At 53.1% G+C, this 18,180-nt stretch overlaps 1 long non-coding RNA gene across 1 annotated transcript; it reads left to right on the top strand.

The window, feature by feature from the left end:
* Positions 1-204: 204 nt before the first annotated feature.
* Positions 205-17,863, top strand: LOC105066041 (uncharacterized). The gene is made up of 6 exons (XR_834990.3): positions 205-355; positions 4,865-4,950; positions 5,754-5,879; positions 6,415-7,786; positions 8,021-8,110; positions 8,523-17,863. It is a non-coding gene; the product is annotated as an uncharacterized LOC105066041 (long non-coding RNA).
* Positions 17,864-18,180: the final 317 nt, after the last annotated feature.

Raw genomic sequence — 18,180 nt, forward strand, 5'->3', positions numbered from 1 at the left:
ATGCGCTCCCCCTACTCCCGGCCGCACCCCGCCTCCCAGGCCCCGACCTCCGGGAGGGAGTAAAGGGTAGGGTGTAGGGTTGCAGGGGAGCGGGGAGGCGGGAGCAGGGCAGAGGCGAGGACCGGGGGTGGGGCGCCTCCGCCCGCCAGCCGCTCCCGCATTAAAATTTCATGGGCGCTGCAGCAGCTACAAAGACGACGCCGGCTGCGCTCGGGGGACCAGAGGGAGGGAGGCTGCGGACGAGTGCGGGGAGGAGTTTGCGATGGGAGGCGCTTGCAGGGGCTCCCCAGTTCTGCGCTGTGAGCCGGGGCACAAAGAGCCCTCTGCACTGGCGCCGCAAGACCGCGGACGGGAGGTAAGCCGCCGCCCCATCCTAACAGCCCTCCCTCCCCAAGCGTCCTTGTCTGCGCGCAGGGAACAGCCTAATTCCCCGAGGTTGAGGTCCCAGGGTCCTGGACAGGGTTCAGGGCTGGCAAACGCTGCCTGAAGTGCCTCTTATTTGTTGGATGAAGAGCCTCTCCAGCCCGCAGCTGTCAAATGCAGCTAAGACTTGGGCCTGGGTGGGGCACGGGGAAGGGGAGTTTGCATTGGGAGTCTAGGACCCATGGGGGTCTTGCAGTCATGATCTGAGAGGGAACAAAGATCCCCCCGTACCAGACAGACAGGAGGGGCCCCCGGACCTTTTCTGCTCACCGGAAATGGCCAAGCCTTGGAGGGACCCTCAATGGTCTCAGAACTGGAGCTGGGGGATGGGATGGTGGAGCCAGGCTCTTGAGCCCCCCTTGTTCATATCAAGCCCACCCCCCAGCGCCTGCCAATGCTACACTTCGGGGACTCAAATTCCAGATGTCCAGGGTCCCAAGGGACGGAGAGGACCGGAAAACCTCTTGGTTGAGAATAGTGAGATCGGTAATGATAATAATACTACATCAGTTGATGGAGAGCTTACACTCTGCCAGGGACATGCTTAGCCCACTGCATGCATTATTACAACAACCCTAGGCGGTGGTAAGAACCCCATTTTAGAGATGGGGAAATTGAGCTCCAGAGAGGGTTAGGTACACACGTCCAAGGTCACACACCCAGAGATTTTGAATCCAGATATGTCCAACTCTACAGCTCATGTTACATCCTTAAATGGGTCTGGGGAGAACCCAGGACTCACCAGCTCCCTTCCCTCCTACTCCTCTCCAATACATTCTCTAGAGAGGTTGGGAATTTGGGAGGGAGGGGGCCAGATCTCTCCTCTCTCTCAGCAGAGGATCCTCGGCTAGAGAAATTGCTTGTCGGACTGTGCAGGGGGAGACCCGGGGGCCTGGATTCCCCACCCTCATCCCAGGCTCCACACCCGTGGCTGCCCTGCGCCCAGGCTTGCTGGCGCGCACACCCTGCTGCAATGCCGCGGCGGGGAACACCGCCTCCACCTGAAGCTGCGGGAAGCCGGGAGGGAGGCGGTAGTGCGGAGACGGGTGGGGGGAGAGAGGCGAGATAACGCGCGGAGAGCGGCTTCTGTTTCTCTCGGTGCCGGCCCCAGACGGAGCGCGGCCCGGAGCCCAACGCTCATTCTGGGTACGACACTTTACCTTCCAAAGCGCAGTCCCGTTTGGGAGCGCCCGGGAGCTTCGCGATTGCCTGGGCTGGTTGGGGAGGGGAGGGATGAGTAATTCCACCTGACAGACAGGGAAACCTGAGGACAGTGGCTCTCAGACTTTCGGGGCGTGGCTTCAGATGTCCAGGCCACGTGGCCAGGGGATGAGTCAGCAGGACTGGGGTGTGGCTGGTCTTCTGGATGTTTTCTCAGACCCCCCTCCTTCTCATCATCTGCGGGTGGTCAGACCGTAGGTTGAGGGAACAGTGCCCAGACCTCTTCCCTCACCCCTAGCAGGTGTAGAACCTCTACGTTTAGAACCATGTAGCAGTCTGGGCAAAAACATTTCCTTGGGGACTTTTTTTTCCGCCAGCGGGTAGCTTTGGGTGGCACATCCTCATCCAGCACTGAGTTTGGTTAATTTCACGTTGAAAGAATTTTAACATCCCCTCTGACATCCCCTCTACTCCCCCTTCTTTTCACCTACTTTATTACTTAATGACCCTTGCCACTGAGAAAGTATCTGAAGTCTATCCTGCAGTCCTCTGGCTGCCATTTTTGGTCCTCCTCACTTCTTCAAGGAAGAGAGGGGTGAGGTCTTCGGGGTCCTCAAAAGGAACCACAACTTCCTATCACCAGCTTTAGAAGAACCACTCTTTATGCCTGCATTCAAAATGAATTCAAAAATATGATTTTTAAAAAATACAATACGTTTCATGGAATGCATAATTATAGAAGATTTGGAAAAGACTGAAAAAAAAAAAAGATGAAAACTCCACAGTTCTGTCATCCAAGAGTAACTACTATGTTTACCATTTTCACGTATTTCCCTGTAGTATATTTTCTATTCCTGAAAATACGAACTGAAATTGTGCTGTATGTATACTACCTCAAGAAAAGTGACATTAGATATGCTTCTCTGTGTTTCGACGTCCTTGGCAGAAATCACTGTAAGAAGGTTGGTATTTTGTGGAATAGATGGAAACGCTCTACTCAGTTCCATATTGTTGGCCTTTACATTTGTTTCCTTTTTTTTTTTTTTTTTAATCTTCATTTTTAAGATCCTTCCTCTGGACCAAATCCCTGCTTCCACCAGGGCAGGATTCTGCTCTTTGAATTTATCCCTCCTTGATGTCTGGTAGGGTGGTAGAAAGAGAAGGCAGTGAATTACAAGGATCTGTGTGCAAATCCTCCTCCTTACCTGTGCTCTGTGTCAACTTCAGTAAGGAAGAAATTTCTGTTCTCAGAGCCTCAGTCTCCTCATCTGTGAAGTGGGAGTCTTAATCCCGGCTTTAAGAGGCTGCTGGGAATGATGAACCAGTGTGGGTAAAGTGCCCACCACCCAGTAGCTGCTTAGTAAAGACATTGCTGCTTTAGTGCATCCCCTGTGTGCCGGCTGAGGTCATTTCCACATCCCCTGAATCATGTACAGACACTTAGTTGTTTGCTTTTATTTGTATTGGACTGTTGGTCCTTCTCCGGGGTAATCCTCAGACTGTTTCTGCGGCCACTGGGGCCTTTGTGCAGGTTCAATGCGCTGGCAAATAACTTAAAGGCTACCCCTTTGTTTGGGAAGGATCTTCCCCCTTGTCTGGGAGGCCGGCTCATCTGTCAGCTGGAGCTCCCTGGAACAATAGCCAGAGATGCTCAGGGGCAGAGGCAGAGGCTGGCTGAGGGTGACATCTGTCTCCCCACTCCTCTCCAGGCTGATCTCATCAGATGAGACAGGTGTCCCTTGTTCCCTTGTGGTGCCAGGTGGGCCCTTCTGGAAGCTACTGGGTGAGTCGTGGGGGGAGGGGCTGAACTCTCCTGGACTCAGGGCTATGGGCTAGATGATTAACCATAACCAAGTCCAGCTACCGGCTGGTAACTGTTTACCAAGGTTCCTGCTGGGTGCTGCCTCTTGGAGACCCCATGAGAAGGCTGGGAATCGGGCATTCCAGATGGGAAACTGAGGCTCAGAGAGGTGAAGGGACAAGCTCAGGGTCACACAGTCAGTTAGTTGTACAGTCAGGATTTGAACCCAGAACTAGTCTGGCTCTGAAATGTGGTGGCGTAACTACTACACGACGCTACCTTCCTTTCTCAAAGTGAACTTAATCAGCTGCCTCAAGACCGTGGAAGCAACTGGAATAAACCGACCCGGCTGGTTTAGCAATCACAGCCAGTTCCTCCCTCCACTATAACAGTAACGCTGACCACCAGAGCGTTCACACTTTATACCTACCTTCCCCAGGTCGGTTCTCCTTTAACTCCCACCCCCGTATCCGGACATAAGCCTTCTGCCCCTTAAAGGTTCAACAGGCGTGTTGAGAATCCTGTTGCACCGTTTCCTAGCTGGGTGATTTTTGGCGCAAGTCACACTGCTCTGAACCTCAGTCTCCTCATCTGTAAAATGGGAATTAAAAAACCCAACCCATTGTTTTGTCAGGTAAAGGTGTCCCCCACCCGCAGCTCGGGGGTTCCTTTATTTGAGGGAGATTTGAATAGTGAAGCTCTTCTTTTGGGTAGGTTGTGTTGGAGTTCGTCCAGGAAAAAAAAAATGGTGCTTTTTGCACCTGCGCAAAAGCCTCTCCCTCCTGTCTCCAGCGAGGCGCCGGGCACATCTTATTCCCAGGAGCTGCTGCCATCTCTCAGCACTCACTCATCCAAAGCAATTTAGGCCAACGTCTCTCACATGCCTCAGCTCTCTGAGCAGCTATTTTATTCCAGAATCAGTGGAAAAAAACACCCTAAAACCCAAGGGGGTCCTGAAACTGCAACCAAACACACGTTTCCCTGGTAGCTGTTTGTCTGTTACCAAGAATAGTGCAAAGTTTAGGAGGAAAAAATGAATATCCATGGATGGTGCCAATGAGCAGTGTGAACAATGGTAGTCATAATAAAGTGAGAAAATAAGAGAATGCAAGCTAATAGATAACAGTTCTCATCTCATGTAATCCTCACAGCAGCCCTGTGGGGTGGGCACCGTAGTCACCCTGCTTTTGTGGATAAGAAGACCCGCCCTGGGGAGCAACAGATTTGCTCGAGGTGGCAGAACAGAATGGGAAGCCGGGCAGTGAAGCCCAGGTCCTTTCCAACATGTTTGGATGTTTTGGTTGGTACTGGACAGGCCAAGATACCTCTTGGTTTCTCCTTTCGCTTCTTCTGATCCACATCCAAGGAGATCAGTTTTGGCAAATGCTGTAATTTCAGAACAGGACCCTGGCATCTCTTCTCCAATGTGCCCATGGCTACATCTTTATCCACCCATCCCTTTTTCTCTTTCCTTGACAGCTGGAGGCATCTCCCTGCCCACCCATGTCTTCCAGACACGTTCACGTGGCCACCATGACCTTGACAGCATCAGAGGAGTAACCCAGGTGACCCTTCCTCTCCTTCTGTGCACCCCTGGGGATGGTGGAGACCAGCCTCAGGCTGTGTGGTCAGGTCCACCACAATATCCGTATGTGTGGGAGATCTTGTGAATTTCAGAGGTGGTAGGACCTCTAGGATGCTCTGGGGTCCAAACCCTCAATCAAAGCTTCCCTGCTGGGGCCCCAGACCTGGGCTTGAATCAGGGGTGGGGTGGGGTCTGTGTGGGCTAGTGGGAGCTGAGACGCTGGGACCCAGAAGCTCACCACCAGGTCTCCCTGTGGCCTTTGATTGGACCCTTCTTGGTTCTTGTCCTGTGTCATCACATCTAAATGAGTTTTGAAAAGCTAACTCTATGGAGGTATAATTTACATGCAGTAAAATGCACCCATTTCAAGCATACATTTCAGTGTGCTTTGATAAATGTATACATCTGTGTAACCACCATCACAATCAAGATACAGAACATTTTCATCACCCAAAATGGTCCCCTGTTAATCCCCTCCCCAGGAAACCACTGATCTACCTTCTACACCTGTAGATTACACAGTTTCCCTAAAGTTCCATTATTGTGGAATCTTGCGTTCTTGGCTTCTTTTGCTCAACATGTTTTTGAGGTTCAGGCTTGTTCTTGCATGTGTCAGTAATTCAACCCTTTTTTGTCTAACCTCGTGTAAGCATATCATATAACTCCTCCATTTCAAGAGCAGAATTCAAAGGCTTTTAGTAAATTTACCCAGTTCTGCACACATCACTACAAATCAGTTTGCCCCAGGAATATCCCTCACCCCCATTTATTGTTAATCCCCAGCCCGCTCCTAATCCCTGGCAACCGCAAATCTACCTTCTGACTGTAGAGGGTGGCCTTTTCTGGACATTTCGTGTAAATGGAATCATACAGCATGTGGTCTCTTGTGCCTGGCTTCTTTCACTCCAGGTAATATTTTTGAAGTTTGTCCTTGTCATAGTATCTGTCAATAGTGTGTTCCTTTTTATTGCTGAGTAGATTTCATTATACGACGTACTCCCGCTTATTTATCCATTCACCGAGACAGAGGATTGAAATTTGATCTGTGCTTCCTAAGTGGGGTGTATACAGCCCCCTGCCCCAGGAGGCATAGAATCCTGCAGGATAAATGTGGCCCACATTTCTGGGACATCAGTGTTACCCAAAGATTTAAATCATTAACTGGGGAAAATAATTTTTGGAACACTAACTCTGTGCCAGGCACGGGCTAAGCCTTTGAGAATGATTAACCTTGGATTTGGAAGCCACTGTCTCACTGATATTTGTCTGACCTCAAAGCCCTTGATACCCTCCTAGACAGCTGTCAGCTTGATGCAGGAGCTAAAGTTTCCCTTGAAATCTCCATTGCCTTTGTCGTGTCAGGGATTCTGGGGCCCCAGGGCCAGGGGAGAGGGTCACTGGATTCAAACAGTGCTGCTCTGAGCAGTGCAGGGTCTATTTACAGACTGCAGCAAGTTCCTGGGACAGAGGAGAAAGAAGGGAATTTCCGGGTTCTTCGAGATGTTCATGATCACCCTGGGAAGGAGCCTTGCAGATAAGTATTCAAAAGTACCAGCCCCCAGCCTACCAGCCTGCCCTCTCCTGGTCGGTGCAGGGAAGTCCAGTATCCCAGAATCCCCAAGGTGGGGGAAGAAATCAGCTATGTGGCTCACTTACTTTCCTACCTCCGAGGCCACAAAGAGCTCGTCCCCATTTTGTGGGGCCCCAGAAAGTAACTTTCACAGCCCACTTTTGCATCAGGGCTACAATTGTATAAACTCCACTCTCAGTAATTTCTGAGGACCTGAGCTGAATTACTTCATCTTGAGTACCTGTAGACCGGGCGTCAGAAGGAGGCTGGGGACTCCGGGTGATTTGGGCTGGCCCTTCCCGTCTCAGTTCTGGCCCTTTGACATCTTCTGAAACTTGGCTAGGGCCCCTTTGCGTGGCAATCAAGCGGGGACCTTGGCACCGTGACCCTCGGGCACATGCTTGGCAGTGTGAGGGTCTGAGTACCTCTCCAACTCTGGACCCGTGAGCCAAGTCCGGGAGCTGACAGCAAGCTCTGAAAATATGCTGAGAGGACCCCTGACTCCCAGGCCCAGGTCTGCCAGTTGATGAAAAGAGCTTAGCTGTCACTGAAAGCAAACCCTGGGAGACGATGCTGGGTCAGGATGAGTGGGCATTCTCTGGTCTTCTCAGACTGGTAACACGGGGTGGTCATCAAAGATTCCCAGCCCACCCTCTGGCTCTGCAAGCTTCCTCTGGTGCCTGGGGCCTCAGAAAAGAGATGGGGAGGGGGACGGGGGCGCGGAGCAGAAAGGTAACCGAGTCTGAGCGGAAGGGCCTCAGACTCAGGGTTGTTACCGTGCGCTGTGGGTAGTGTCAGGACCAGAAGGGCCCTGTGGCCCAGAGAGAGGGCCGGATTCCCAGGGCTGCACAGGATGGCAGGGCTGGGATCAGAGCTCTGGATGCTGGCTCTGTTCAGTGCTCACTTGAACTGTCGTCAAGCTGAGTCTGTCCTGCCTTCTCCAGGGGTCACATTCTGCCGTTGGACGGCAACAGGGAGGTGGGCAAAGGCAGCAAAGGAGGGTATTCGGGGGTGGGAGGAAGGGAGGTAGGGGGCCGGTGTATCTGGGCCCAGCCTCCCTAGCTCCTGGGGCCTTCCTGTCAGCAGAGTTCTGGCCCGGCCCGGGATGGGGAGGGGGCCTGGGCGCGGTTTTCTCCTGCGCCGTGGTTGGCTCTTTTGTCTTCCAGGATGGGCCTGCAGGGATCTACATGGGGGAGGAGCTGGGAGCTGAGCTTGGGCTGCCAACGTGTTGGCTGGGCGCTGCCAGGTAAGCCTGGGTAGGTGTGGGGCAAGGGGGTTCCATTAAGCTGAGTTTCTTTGGGGATAACTGTCTCCCCACCCAGGGCCTTCCCCAGGTACCCAGACCTGGCCCAAACACTCCTGCCTGGAGTCGGGGGGCTGGAAGGCTTGTTCCGTGTGGTCTCGGTGGAGGGGGTGGGACTGAATCAAGACCACTCCGGGTGGGTTCCTGGCAGAGATTTCAGCCCATTCCTTCATTCAGCACAAATGTGGACCAAGCGCCTTCTCCCAGAGAGATGCTCAGGCCCCAGAGGGCAACATGAGATGTGATTCCGCCCTCTCTGATCTTCAGGTAAGAACATGCTCTGTCATCGTCTCAGTGAGGGGATGAGCTCCCCGTCCTGGAAGGTGTGCATGTGTGTGTGTGTGTGTATTGGGGGAGGGTGGTACAGAGGGCCCCTCAGCTGGGAGGTTGTAAAGGCCTTTCCTGCCCACCTGGACTCTCCCTGTCTGCCCGTGACGCCCGTGGGGCTGACTCTGGGCTTGTTGCTTTTCTAATCCCTGTGACAGTCCTGTCCAGATGCGACATCCTCTTTATGTGTTACTAGCATCCAAGCCCTCACCCCACCCTGTCTAAGTGCTGGTGGCACAGGAGGGATACTGGGCGTCTTTGAAGGTGCCCACCCCCAGGGTGTGGGGCTGGGCTGTGGGGAGCTGGGGGATGGAGGCTGTGCTCTTATTCTAGACTGCTGTGCCCCCTCCAGGCGGCTCTGCCCTGGCTGCATCTCAGGACTCCTGGCCTGGTCTTCTCTTTGGAGCCCGGGTGACTCTAGACTCTGGCCACGGTGACATAGGAAGCGGCCTTCTGGACAATTCTGGAACCCTGGACAATTCCCTGAAGACCTCATCCTTCCTGACTCCCAGGATGGAGCCTGCCATGGGTACAGGCCCCTCTGGGATGGTGCTCAGCTGAGATCAGGACCTGGCTCTGGAGGACAGCTCGAGGGATGTGAGGGAGGCCGGCAGCCCACCGTCCCCACTGTGTCTGTCTGGACCTGCCTGCTGGGCCCTCTGTCCAGGCCTGGAGGCCCTTCCTGACCCCGAGTGGACCTGATTTCTCTTGGCAGCCCTGCCGGAGACCAGAGCTCAGCCTGGGCCAGGGCCTGACTGACCACACCTCGCCAAGGCTGGGTCTTAAAGGACCTTATAGGACAGGGGCAGGATCACAGGACTGGGTGTCAAAGAGGAGCTGCCGGTGGGAGGGAGGGTGGACGCAGCTCCCGGGGCGCCGCCGGCTGGGTCTGCCCTGCGCCGTTGGCCATGTGAGTGAGTGACGCCCATTCTTGTGGGGGCTTCTTGGATGGGGCTTTCCCGCGCTTCTGCTCTCCCGGATGGTGACCGGGGCGGGGGGCAGCCTGGGCCTTCCCCTTGAGTTGTGGAGCTCTGGGAGGGGCAGCTGGAGGGGTAGAGCTATCCTGGATGGAGAGAGTTTCCGGAGGATGAGGAGACCCAGGCTGGGGAGGCTCGCTAGAAGGAGACAGATACTGAGCCTTGCTCTCGCCTTCCAAAGGGAATGGTCTGGAATCAGCCTCACCCCAAGGCTTGAGGGATCACCCCGGCCGTATCTCAGATTCCTGCTCCTTATCACACTCCTGTCCTTGGGGAGCAGGGGCAGGCAGGGCAGGCTCCACACACATCAGGCAGCTCCCCCATCACGTGGCTGCGGCTGTGGCTGCGGGCTCACTGGCCTGCCTGCCTCCCTGTCCTCCACTCCCTCCAGCTCCTTAAGAGGGGCTGGTCCCAGTGCTCACACAGGAGCAGCTGTGGCCTTCCTTAGGCAAGTCTAAGAGCCCAATGTCTTTTTCTGGGGGTGGGGAGGGGACCTGGGTGAGTCAGCTTGGGCTGCCATTAACGGAATACCATGCGTGGAGGGCTGAACCGGCAGAAATGGATTTTCTCACAGTTCTGGGGGCTGAAGGTACAAAACCAAGGGGTCAGGGATGGTTTCTGGTGAGGCTTCTCTCCTTGGCTCACAGGTAGAAACACACACACACACAGAGGGGGAGGGAGGAAGAGAGAGGGAGAGAAATAGCTAGCTAGCTGGTGTCTCTTCTTCTTCCTATAAGGACACCAGTCCTATGGGATCAGGGTCCCATCCTTATGACCTCATTTAGCCTTAATTATCTCCTTAAAAGGCCTATCTCCAAACACAGTCACGTTGGGAGTTATAGCTTCAACCTATGAATTTGGAGGAGACACAATTCAGTCCATAGTAGGTGGTCACCACAAGCATGGAAAGCTGGTGTCATCTCCCCTTTAGAATTCCTGCCCCCAAAAGGGAGGGGGTGGAGGGGCAGAGGTGTGGGCAATAGAGACAGTGCTGGGGGGTAACGTGCTAGGGTGGCCCCGGGTGCCTTGGGGAGACAGAACCGGCCACACCCAGTGCAGCGAGGAGGAGCTCCCGGGAGAGGGGTGTCTTGGGAAGATCTTGGGCTTTGGAGCCAGAGGGTGTGCATTTTGCTGTACCACCCAGTCACCTCACCCCTGTGAGTCTGATTTCTGCTCTGAAATGAGCCATCTGCTCACTGTAGGGGCACAGGGAAAAATCAGTGAAATCACGTGTCTGGCACAGCGACTGACTCTTAGTAGGTGCTCAATTAACGCTCCTCTGGGAGTTTACATGTAGTTTACATCTATTTTGGGCCCTTTGGGCGGTAAGCCCAGCATCTTTGATCCAGAGGCATTTCTGACTAGTCCTCCCTCTCTTGTATTCTTAATATCTCTCCCTAATCAGATCAAGGAATCGGTGGCACTGCATGGCCTCCCTAGTAGCTCCAAATGCTTCTTGGGGAATTTATTATCTACTCTTCTCATCAGGATTGAGCGCCTAATGTGAGCCCTTCCCTGTGTGACTCGCTTGAGGGGAATTTAAGTGAAGTTACGGCCCTGATTCAAACCTTCAGGATTGCACAGCCATGCTGAATGGGAGAAAACCAGCTCACAAAGAGAACTGGAGGATGGGGCAGGAAACAGTCTACTGAGGCACAGGTTCTAAGTGCTTGGGTGTGTGGGAGTAAGATCCCAGAGGAGGCTGGAAAGACTTCCCAGCGAGGCTGAACTAATCAGGACCTTGGAGGATGAGAAAGAGGTGGCTTAGCTGAGAGCCTCAGGGAGAAATGAGTGCAGATAGTCCCAAAGTAAGTTCTAGGAAATGTCATTGCTCTTACAAAAAAAAAAAAAAAGTTCAAATTCGGTAGGTTTCTGTAGTGCAGGACTTATCAGAGCCTTTAAAAGTGCTGCTGGGTATTGTGAATATTCAAGGACAGATAGAGGATTAAGCGTTTACTCCCCAAAGTTTACTGGCAACAGAACCCTTTTCTTCCAGAGCATCATTTGGAACTGTTGGATCCTAGGCTGCGGTTTCTGTGGGAAAACTGCAACTGTGATAAAAGATGACAAAACTAGGGCACACTCAGCTGCTTCGCAGCATCAGCTGGAAAGGCAGCCCTTTCCTTGGGGCCAGGAAGTCTGAACTTGGTGCTGGGGGTCAGGCGAGCTCTATGCAGTTTCAGTGTTGGGGGGAGGGCAGGCCAGGGGCTGGAGTAACCACAGGTTTGGCGGTGATGGAGGAGCTGTCCACTGGACACAGTGGCTCCGGGGCATCAGGCCTTTTGTGGGAATATGCTGGTGTGTGCACATGAGTGTGTACGAGCGTGTGTGTGCACCTGAGTGTGACAGGACCCAGCCTTCCGGGAAGGGGATGACCAGAACCAGGCAGGGGGTTTCCAGCTGGAAGGAGCAGCGTCCATTTTCAGGGGAACTGAAGTGTCTGGGGGAGTGCCCCGGAGACCCATGGCTGAGAAGTAGGGAAGAAAAATTTATGGGGGCAGGGTCTACGTGGATAGTTTTGATTCTGGGGTGGGGCTGAGGAGCTTGGAGGCAGACCCCCTGCCCTGGTCAGGCCCAGCTCCCTGGCTGGTTGGGGGCGGGAGGCCTCTGGAGCTGCAGCTGGAGGGGCTGGGGGCAGTGTTGCATGGTGTGATTAACCTACTAACCCAGGGCTCAGCCGGGACGCTGTGGCGTGTGACGAGGTGCCTGGCCTTCTGCCAACCGACTAACCCACTAACCAGGCCCGAGCATGCCCTACTAACCCCCCGCAGCCAGACCCTACTAACCTTGCAGCTCACGGGCCTTTCAAGGGGCTGGGATGTGGGGGCAGACGAGGCTCCGGAAGGCCCTGCCCGTGGCCTGGGATCTCTGTGCAGACCCACACTGCAGGACAGGGCATGCAAATCAGACTTGCCAGCTCTGCCACTTCCCGCTGGGTGACTTGAGCAAGTCACTTGCCCTCTCTGAACCCCAGTTTCCTCAGCAGTAGAATGAGTGGCCTGATCCTCACCCACACGTTGCAGTGAGGATTCCCAGGAAGATAAAGCTTTTGACAGAGGGCAGATACTGAATACATATCTGGATATGTATGAGGGTCGGGGTGGGAGACTCGGAAAACCTGCCCACTCATGTCCCAGGGCAGGCCCTGGTCCCTCTGGGTGGTCTGCACACAGACCCCTCTGCCTGGGGCCAGACACTCGCTTTGAACCCCTAACCATCTCTTCCCCACACTTCCTCCTCAGCTTTCTTCCCGTAGGCAGCTCTTTTGTTCAATTACTAACCCATCTAACCCCAGGGGGGCCTCAACTGCACCCCGACCACCCCTTAACAAACTAATTGACCTGTGTGCATTCTTCTTTTCTCTTAGTGCCTCCCGTGTGTGTCTGCTGAGATGCCCCTGTCCGCTGGTGCTGTGCTCTGACTTACTAACCCAGCCCCTACTAACCCTGTTTTCTCTTCTTACTAACCCCAGCCCTGCCGAGCTCTGGGCGCCCCTGGGGGCTGGTCCCCCTCCTTTTGGCAAGCAGAGGTCCTGGGGCTGGCCTGGCAGAGACAGATGCCCCACTTTGCAGCCCCAATTGGCTGTGAGTTCAGAGTCCACTGGGCCACGTCTGAGGCAGGGGACGGACGGCCCTATCATCCACACCAGCGGCCCAGAGGAAGAGGTGGTCCTGGAGATATGGGAGGCTGGCCGGCCTCCGAGCACAGCATCTCACCTCTGCACCGAAGTCTGGTTGCTACTGGGAGTGGGCGGGAGCTGGGAAACCTCTGGGGTATGACTGTGGGGAGGCCTGTGGGTCTAGAATGTGGAGCGCAGGGCTCTTCCCAGTTAAGGGAGCAGAGAGAAAGCGCCCGTATGGCTTTCTTTGGACGGAAGCAAGGGTAGAATCCTCTCCACTGGAAAGTGGCCGGTAGAGGTGTGGTGCCGCACAATCAAGGAGGGGGTGTTCCACACCGGAAGTCAGCTAGTGGAGACTTCCCCAGTTGGAAGTCACTGAAAGGGTCTTAACCACACTGGGAATCACTGAGTAGTTAGCTCAGGAAGTCAGCATGAGGGGGCATTTCTCATATTCGAGGGTTGGGAAGACGGGTTTTTCTTAAACCGGAAGTCAGTGAGAGGGGGATTTCGCCTTATCACCAGACGGTGAGAAGGAATGGCCAGGAGATCAGTGAGAGGGGCCTTTCCTACAACAGGAAGTTGGCTAGAGCCCTTCCCGTCCCCGGAGGTGGGAGATCCAGGTTTCCCACACCGGAAGTAGGTGTGAGTCATTTTTCCCACTGGAAGTCATTGAGAAGGACTGTCTACACCAGGAAATCTGAGAAAGCTGGGAAGAAAGCAGATCTTGGGTTCAGGATTGGCAGGGGGAAGAAGTGGGAAGCAACAAATGAACCCTAGGGGCCCACAGGGTCCCACAGCCCCTCAGGCCAGCCAGAAATTCATCCCTGGCTCCCTGTCCTCTTCGCACCCACGGCCCAACCCCAGTGTGCCTCCCCCAGAGCCCGCCAGCCGCTAAGCCAGGGCCACACCTGGGGGTGACTTTATGCCTCACCTCCAGTAGGCACTTTGGTCTCTTTGGGCTAATCTCTGGCTCCCTTGCACTAACTCTTGCTCTCACCCAGCTAATCCCTGCCTGCCCTGGCTGCCCCAGGGGGGCTGACCACTAACAACCAACCTTGCCCATCTGGGGGCTCCAGGCTCCTGGCCTGGCTCTGACCTGCTCTTAATTAACCTCTCCTTCACCTGACTAACTCCTGCCCTCCTGATCTGTTCCTTTCAGCAGAAACTAACGGCTTGTGGATTTCTTTCTGACTAACAACAGGTCTAACACTCCTCGTAACTATTACTATTAACAGCTTGGATGTCGGCATGGCTGGGACTGGGCTAACACAGGTTTGGACTTAACTAACACAGGGAGAGGTGGAGGTAGTGGTGTCGGACGTGGCGACTGCTCTGGGGAAGAGCCATGTGAGGCCAGTAAAGATCTCAGTACTCTAAAGGAGGTGCCAGGGCTGGGGTGAGGCTCAGGCCAAATGGAGGAGTGGTGTCTGCCGAGGTGGGCTCAGAAGCATAGTCAACTTTCAGGGTTTTGCCACGGGACATAGCCTATTAACCCCTTATAATCTGCATCTGAGTTTTGGTTCTTTTAAATAATAGCCTGATAGTTGTAATAGTCCAAACACGTGGATGCAGCTTTTGTATCCCTAAAAATGCCTATGACTGTCTGGTGTGTACAGAGGATATGCCTTTGTGTATGGACTCATCAGTCACCAGGCCAGGGCCTAGAGTCCTTGATTTAGGGACTTGCGAGTTTTGGAAGCCCTAGGACATAAAACTTTAGATTGAGATAGTCAAAAGGGTTATAAATCCATCACCCATTTACACGTTGGTATAAATTAGCTCAGCTTCCTTTTCTAATTTCTATGCAATTTAGCTGCCCTGAGATGAGAGTTTGGCCAGAAGGGAGTTTTGATGTCTGCAGGGCTGGGGGAGGGTCCTTTGGGAGCAGAGAGGAGAAGCTAGGAGGCTAGGGATTCCTGGGTGTGGGTAACAGGGGGCACCAGGTCGAGGAGGGTGGGAAGAGGGACCAGTTTTACTGGCTCAGTCTGGGAGTAAGGGTCTGTGGGTGAGGACAGCTCATGGGAGGGCCTGGAGGATTGGATCAGCTCAGGGGCAGGGTCAGAGGCCTGCCTAGTGGCCTTGTAGGCAGGTGGCTCAGGTCATTGAATACTGCTCTGGGGTTGAGAGCCTCGCTGTCAGCCAGGGACTCAGAGCTAATCTAGTGGAGCTGGCGGTGAGGCCTGAAGGGTGATCCAGAGGCCTGAGCTGCAAAGGCAAGAAGAGGTGATGCATCAAGAAGAGCTTGGAGGAGGTGGCTTGGCTGCTGGCGAGGCGGGGATGGGGCCTGCATCAGGGAAGCAGGTGCCTGTTGCCCTCTTGTGGCCACCTTGCTCCACTGCACACAAAGCAAGAGGCTCAGAAACATTTCTCAGAGTCCTGCTTATATTAAGTTCTGAGCAAATTTTAGAAAACTGGTTAGAACTTCTTGAAAGGAGGACCATCCTTAGGTCCATCTTAAGAGAAATAAGACCTAGAAACGCTTTCCCCGGTTGGAGGTAGTTATGCAATGACTGGAAAGCAGAGGGGGCCGTGTACCTGCCAGGCAGGTGACAGCAATGTCTTGGGAAAAGGGCCAACTGAAAAGCACATCACTCCAGACCCCCAGTGATGCTCCGCTCCAGGAAGACATCCGAGGGCACGTGGGCATGGGCTGGAAGTCTACAAGAGAATCTCACTAGAGAGGAAGCCCTGTAGTCCTGTATGGCTGCAAGGGGGCCATGCAGGCACGGAGAGCTTCTGAGAGGCTGGTCCTGAACCCAGGAAGGCAAAAATGTGTCTTGTTGGGTAACAAACCTTCTGGAGGCAGAAGGAATGGGACTAGCCCACCTTTGAGACTTATGATGGTGGTGGGAGTCTCAGATTCTGTGTGTGTGTGTGTGTGTGTGTGTGTGTGTGTGTGTGTGTTCATGTTCTTGACTTAATACCTGTGTAGGCAACTCTCCTCCCCCTAACCCCGGCCCCGGGCCTGCTGATGCTCACCCTGGCCTTGATGCCACTGAACATCAAGTCATTAGGAGCAGGACCTCATGGGCTGGGAAGCTGGCCTCCCGGTAGAAAGAGGCAGTTCAGTCTTTTAATAGGCAGCATGGAGGGAGGGGCCACTGTGGTCCCTGCCTGAGGGCTGTGCTTGAGTAGATGGGGACATACTGAGCTGGAGGGATGCCTGGTGGGGGAGACTGGTTACATCCCAAAGACCCCAAAGGCCCTCTTGAGAGTTTATCCAGGGACCCACTGTTTTACTTTAAGACTGCAGAAGACATTTTCCATGTCCTTGCCTCCTGGGGATGGAAATTCTGCTGTAGATTAAAAATATTTTTACATGGATCCGGCCATGGAGTGTGAACTGGGCATTGTGTTTTCACTCATGAATGGAGCTTCTCTTGTTTAAAATACCATTTTGAGATTAGAAACCAATTCACACCCAAGGAATGGCTGTAGTTCAGGAGGCAGAGGGATGTGTAATTTGGGGGAGTGGGGAACCAGTGGCATACTCAAGGAACAGGAGTGGGCTCTCCCACTCTCTGCTCAAGACCATGATCTTTGAAGTCACTACAACTGGGTATTTATAATTGTAGGAAAATACACATAAAATCTACTGACTGCACCATTTAAAAATACACAGTTCAGTGGTATTAAGTACGTTCTCATTGTTGTGTAACCATCATTACTATTGCTGTATTTTTAAATAGCACTACTTTGTGCCCAGTGCATCACAGAAAATCCATGTCTCTTCTCCGCTTCTCTCTCCTGCCTCCTTCCTTCCCTCCCTCTATTCACCTAGAAACCATTTACACAGTCAGCATGTACAGAGGCACTGCCCCACTGTCAGGGATGCCAGGCTGCCCACCTGTTCCTCTGTTCCTCTGACACAACTATCTTGTTCTCTCCTGAGGATCTTTGCACTGGCTGGTTCCTTTGCCTGGAATATATGTTCCTCGCTTTTCACGTGGTTGACTTTGGGGCCCTCGGGTCTTAGGTGAATGTCACCTCCCCAGAGACATCTCCCTGGACCACTCCATCCACAGCAAGTCTGTTGTTTCAGTTCTCAAACATTTTGGTCCTAAGACCCCTTTATCCTCTTAGCATACAGTGGATGGTCACCCTCGAGCCTGCTTGGGCACTGCTCACTCACAAGGCTCAGCTAGCTCCTCATTTCACTCATTCAACAAAATCTCCTTGTCCCTCCTCTGTGTGGAGCACTGGGTGGGGCGCCCAGGGTATATAGTCAGAAGCAGATGGGCATCACCCTGGACTTCGTGGCGCTCAGTCTAGGGGAGGCAGCCGTGCTCAGTTCTCCAAGGACAGGGAACAACTCACAGGGAGGAAAAGAAAGAGGAGAGAGGTATTAGCATAGAGTCTACCATATTAGAAATTAGAACTGAGATATTTTAGAAAGCCTTGTGTATCAATTCATTACCATATTGGGAATGAAAACTGAGATTTTAAAAAGATTTGTTTACTAATTCACTGAAAAATAACAATAACAATGGTAAATACCGCATGCTGACATAAACTACACATTCTTTATGAAAGATAATTGTTTCCAAAACAAAATAAATTTAATGAGAAGACAGCACTGTTGTTTTTTGGTAAATCTCTTCAAGTTTGGCTTACTAGAAAACAGAGTCTGTTGAATTCTGATACCTGCTTCTGCATGCAATCTGTTACAGTATCACACATCCATGTAGGCTCTGCACAACTCCACCGTGCACTCGTGGACTGAGATGAAACAGACAAATTACTTTCTCTCTGGGTCCCCAGATCTCAGGACCACACCTTGAGAACCGCTGCTCAATCACAAAAACCTGCTTCTATCGTGCTTAAAACTTGTGCCTGTCTGAAACTACCTTGCTTACTTGTCTGAGTCCTTGTTTATTGTCTGTCTCTGGTTTGTGTATTGTATGTTCCTGGAACGCAGGGTCTGAGCCCATTGCAGGCACTCACAGTGGCCAAGCCAGAGCTGCAGTTCTCAGATACGGCCAGCAGATGGCGGGGGTGCACCAAGACCGCCTCATTTTCTGGTCTTAGAAACCTGGTTACCCTTCCGGGCATTTGAGGCGGCTCTCTGCGGATACCCTTTGGATTCCAGAGTTTTAGGGCACTGGGTGGGCCTGGGATGGTAGAGGAAGAAAAGAGGCTGGGAAGAACGCAGTTTTGGACAGAAGCTTGGGAAAGTCTTTGCTCATTTCTGCTGAGGGCTTCTGTTCTTAACAGAAGCCATGTGACTTCTCTTGAAGCCTTGGTCTTCTCAGCAAAATGGGCGAACTTTGAGTTTGGCTTTCATTTCATCAGTGTTCTCTTGGCAGGGGCCATTTCATTTTGATGATGCCGGTGTTTCTGGCAACTCAGGGTCTCCCTAATATTCTCCCTCTGGAGTTTTCCAAGGACCAAGATGGTGCTGGGGGCTCTGCCTG

Source organism: Camelus bactrianus, chromosome 32, assembly GCF_048773025.1.
Source record: "Camelus bactrianus isolate YW-2024 breed Bactrian camel chromosome 32, ASM4877302v1, whole genome shotgun sequence".
NCBI classification, from domain to species: domain Eukaryota; kingdom Metazoa; phylum Chordata; class Mammalia; order Artiodactyla; family Camelidae; genus Camelus; species Camelus bactrianus.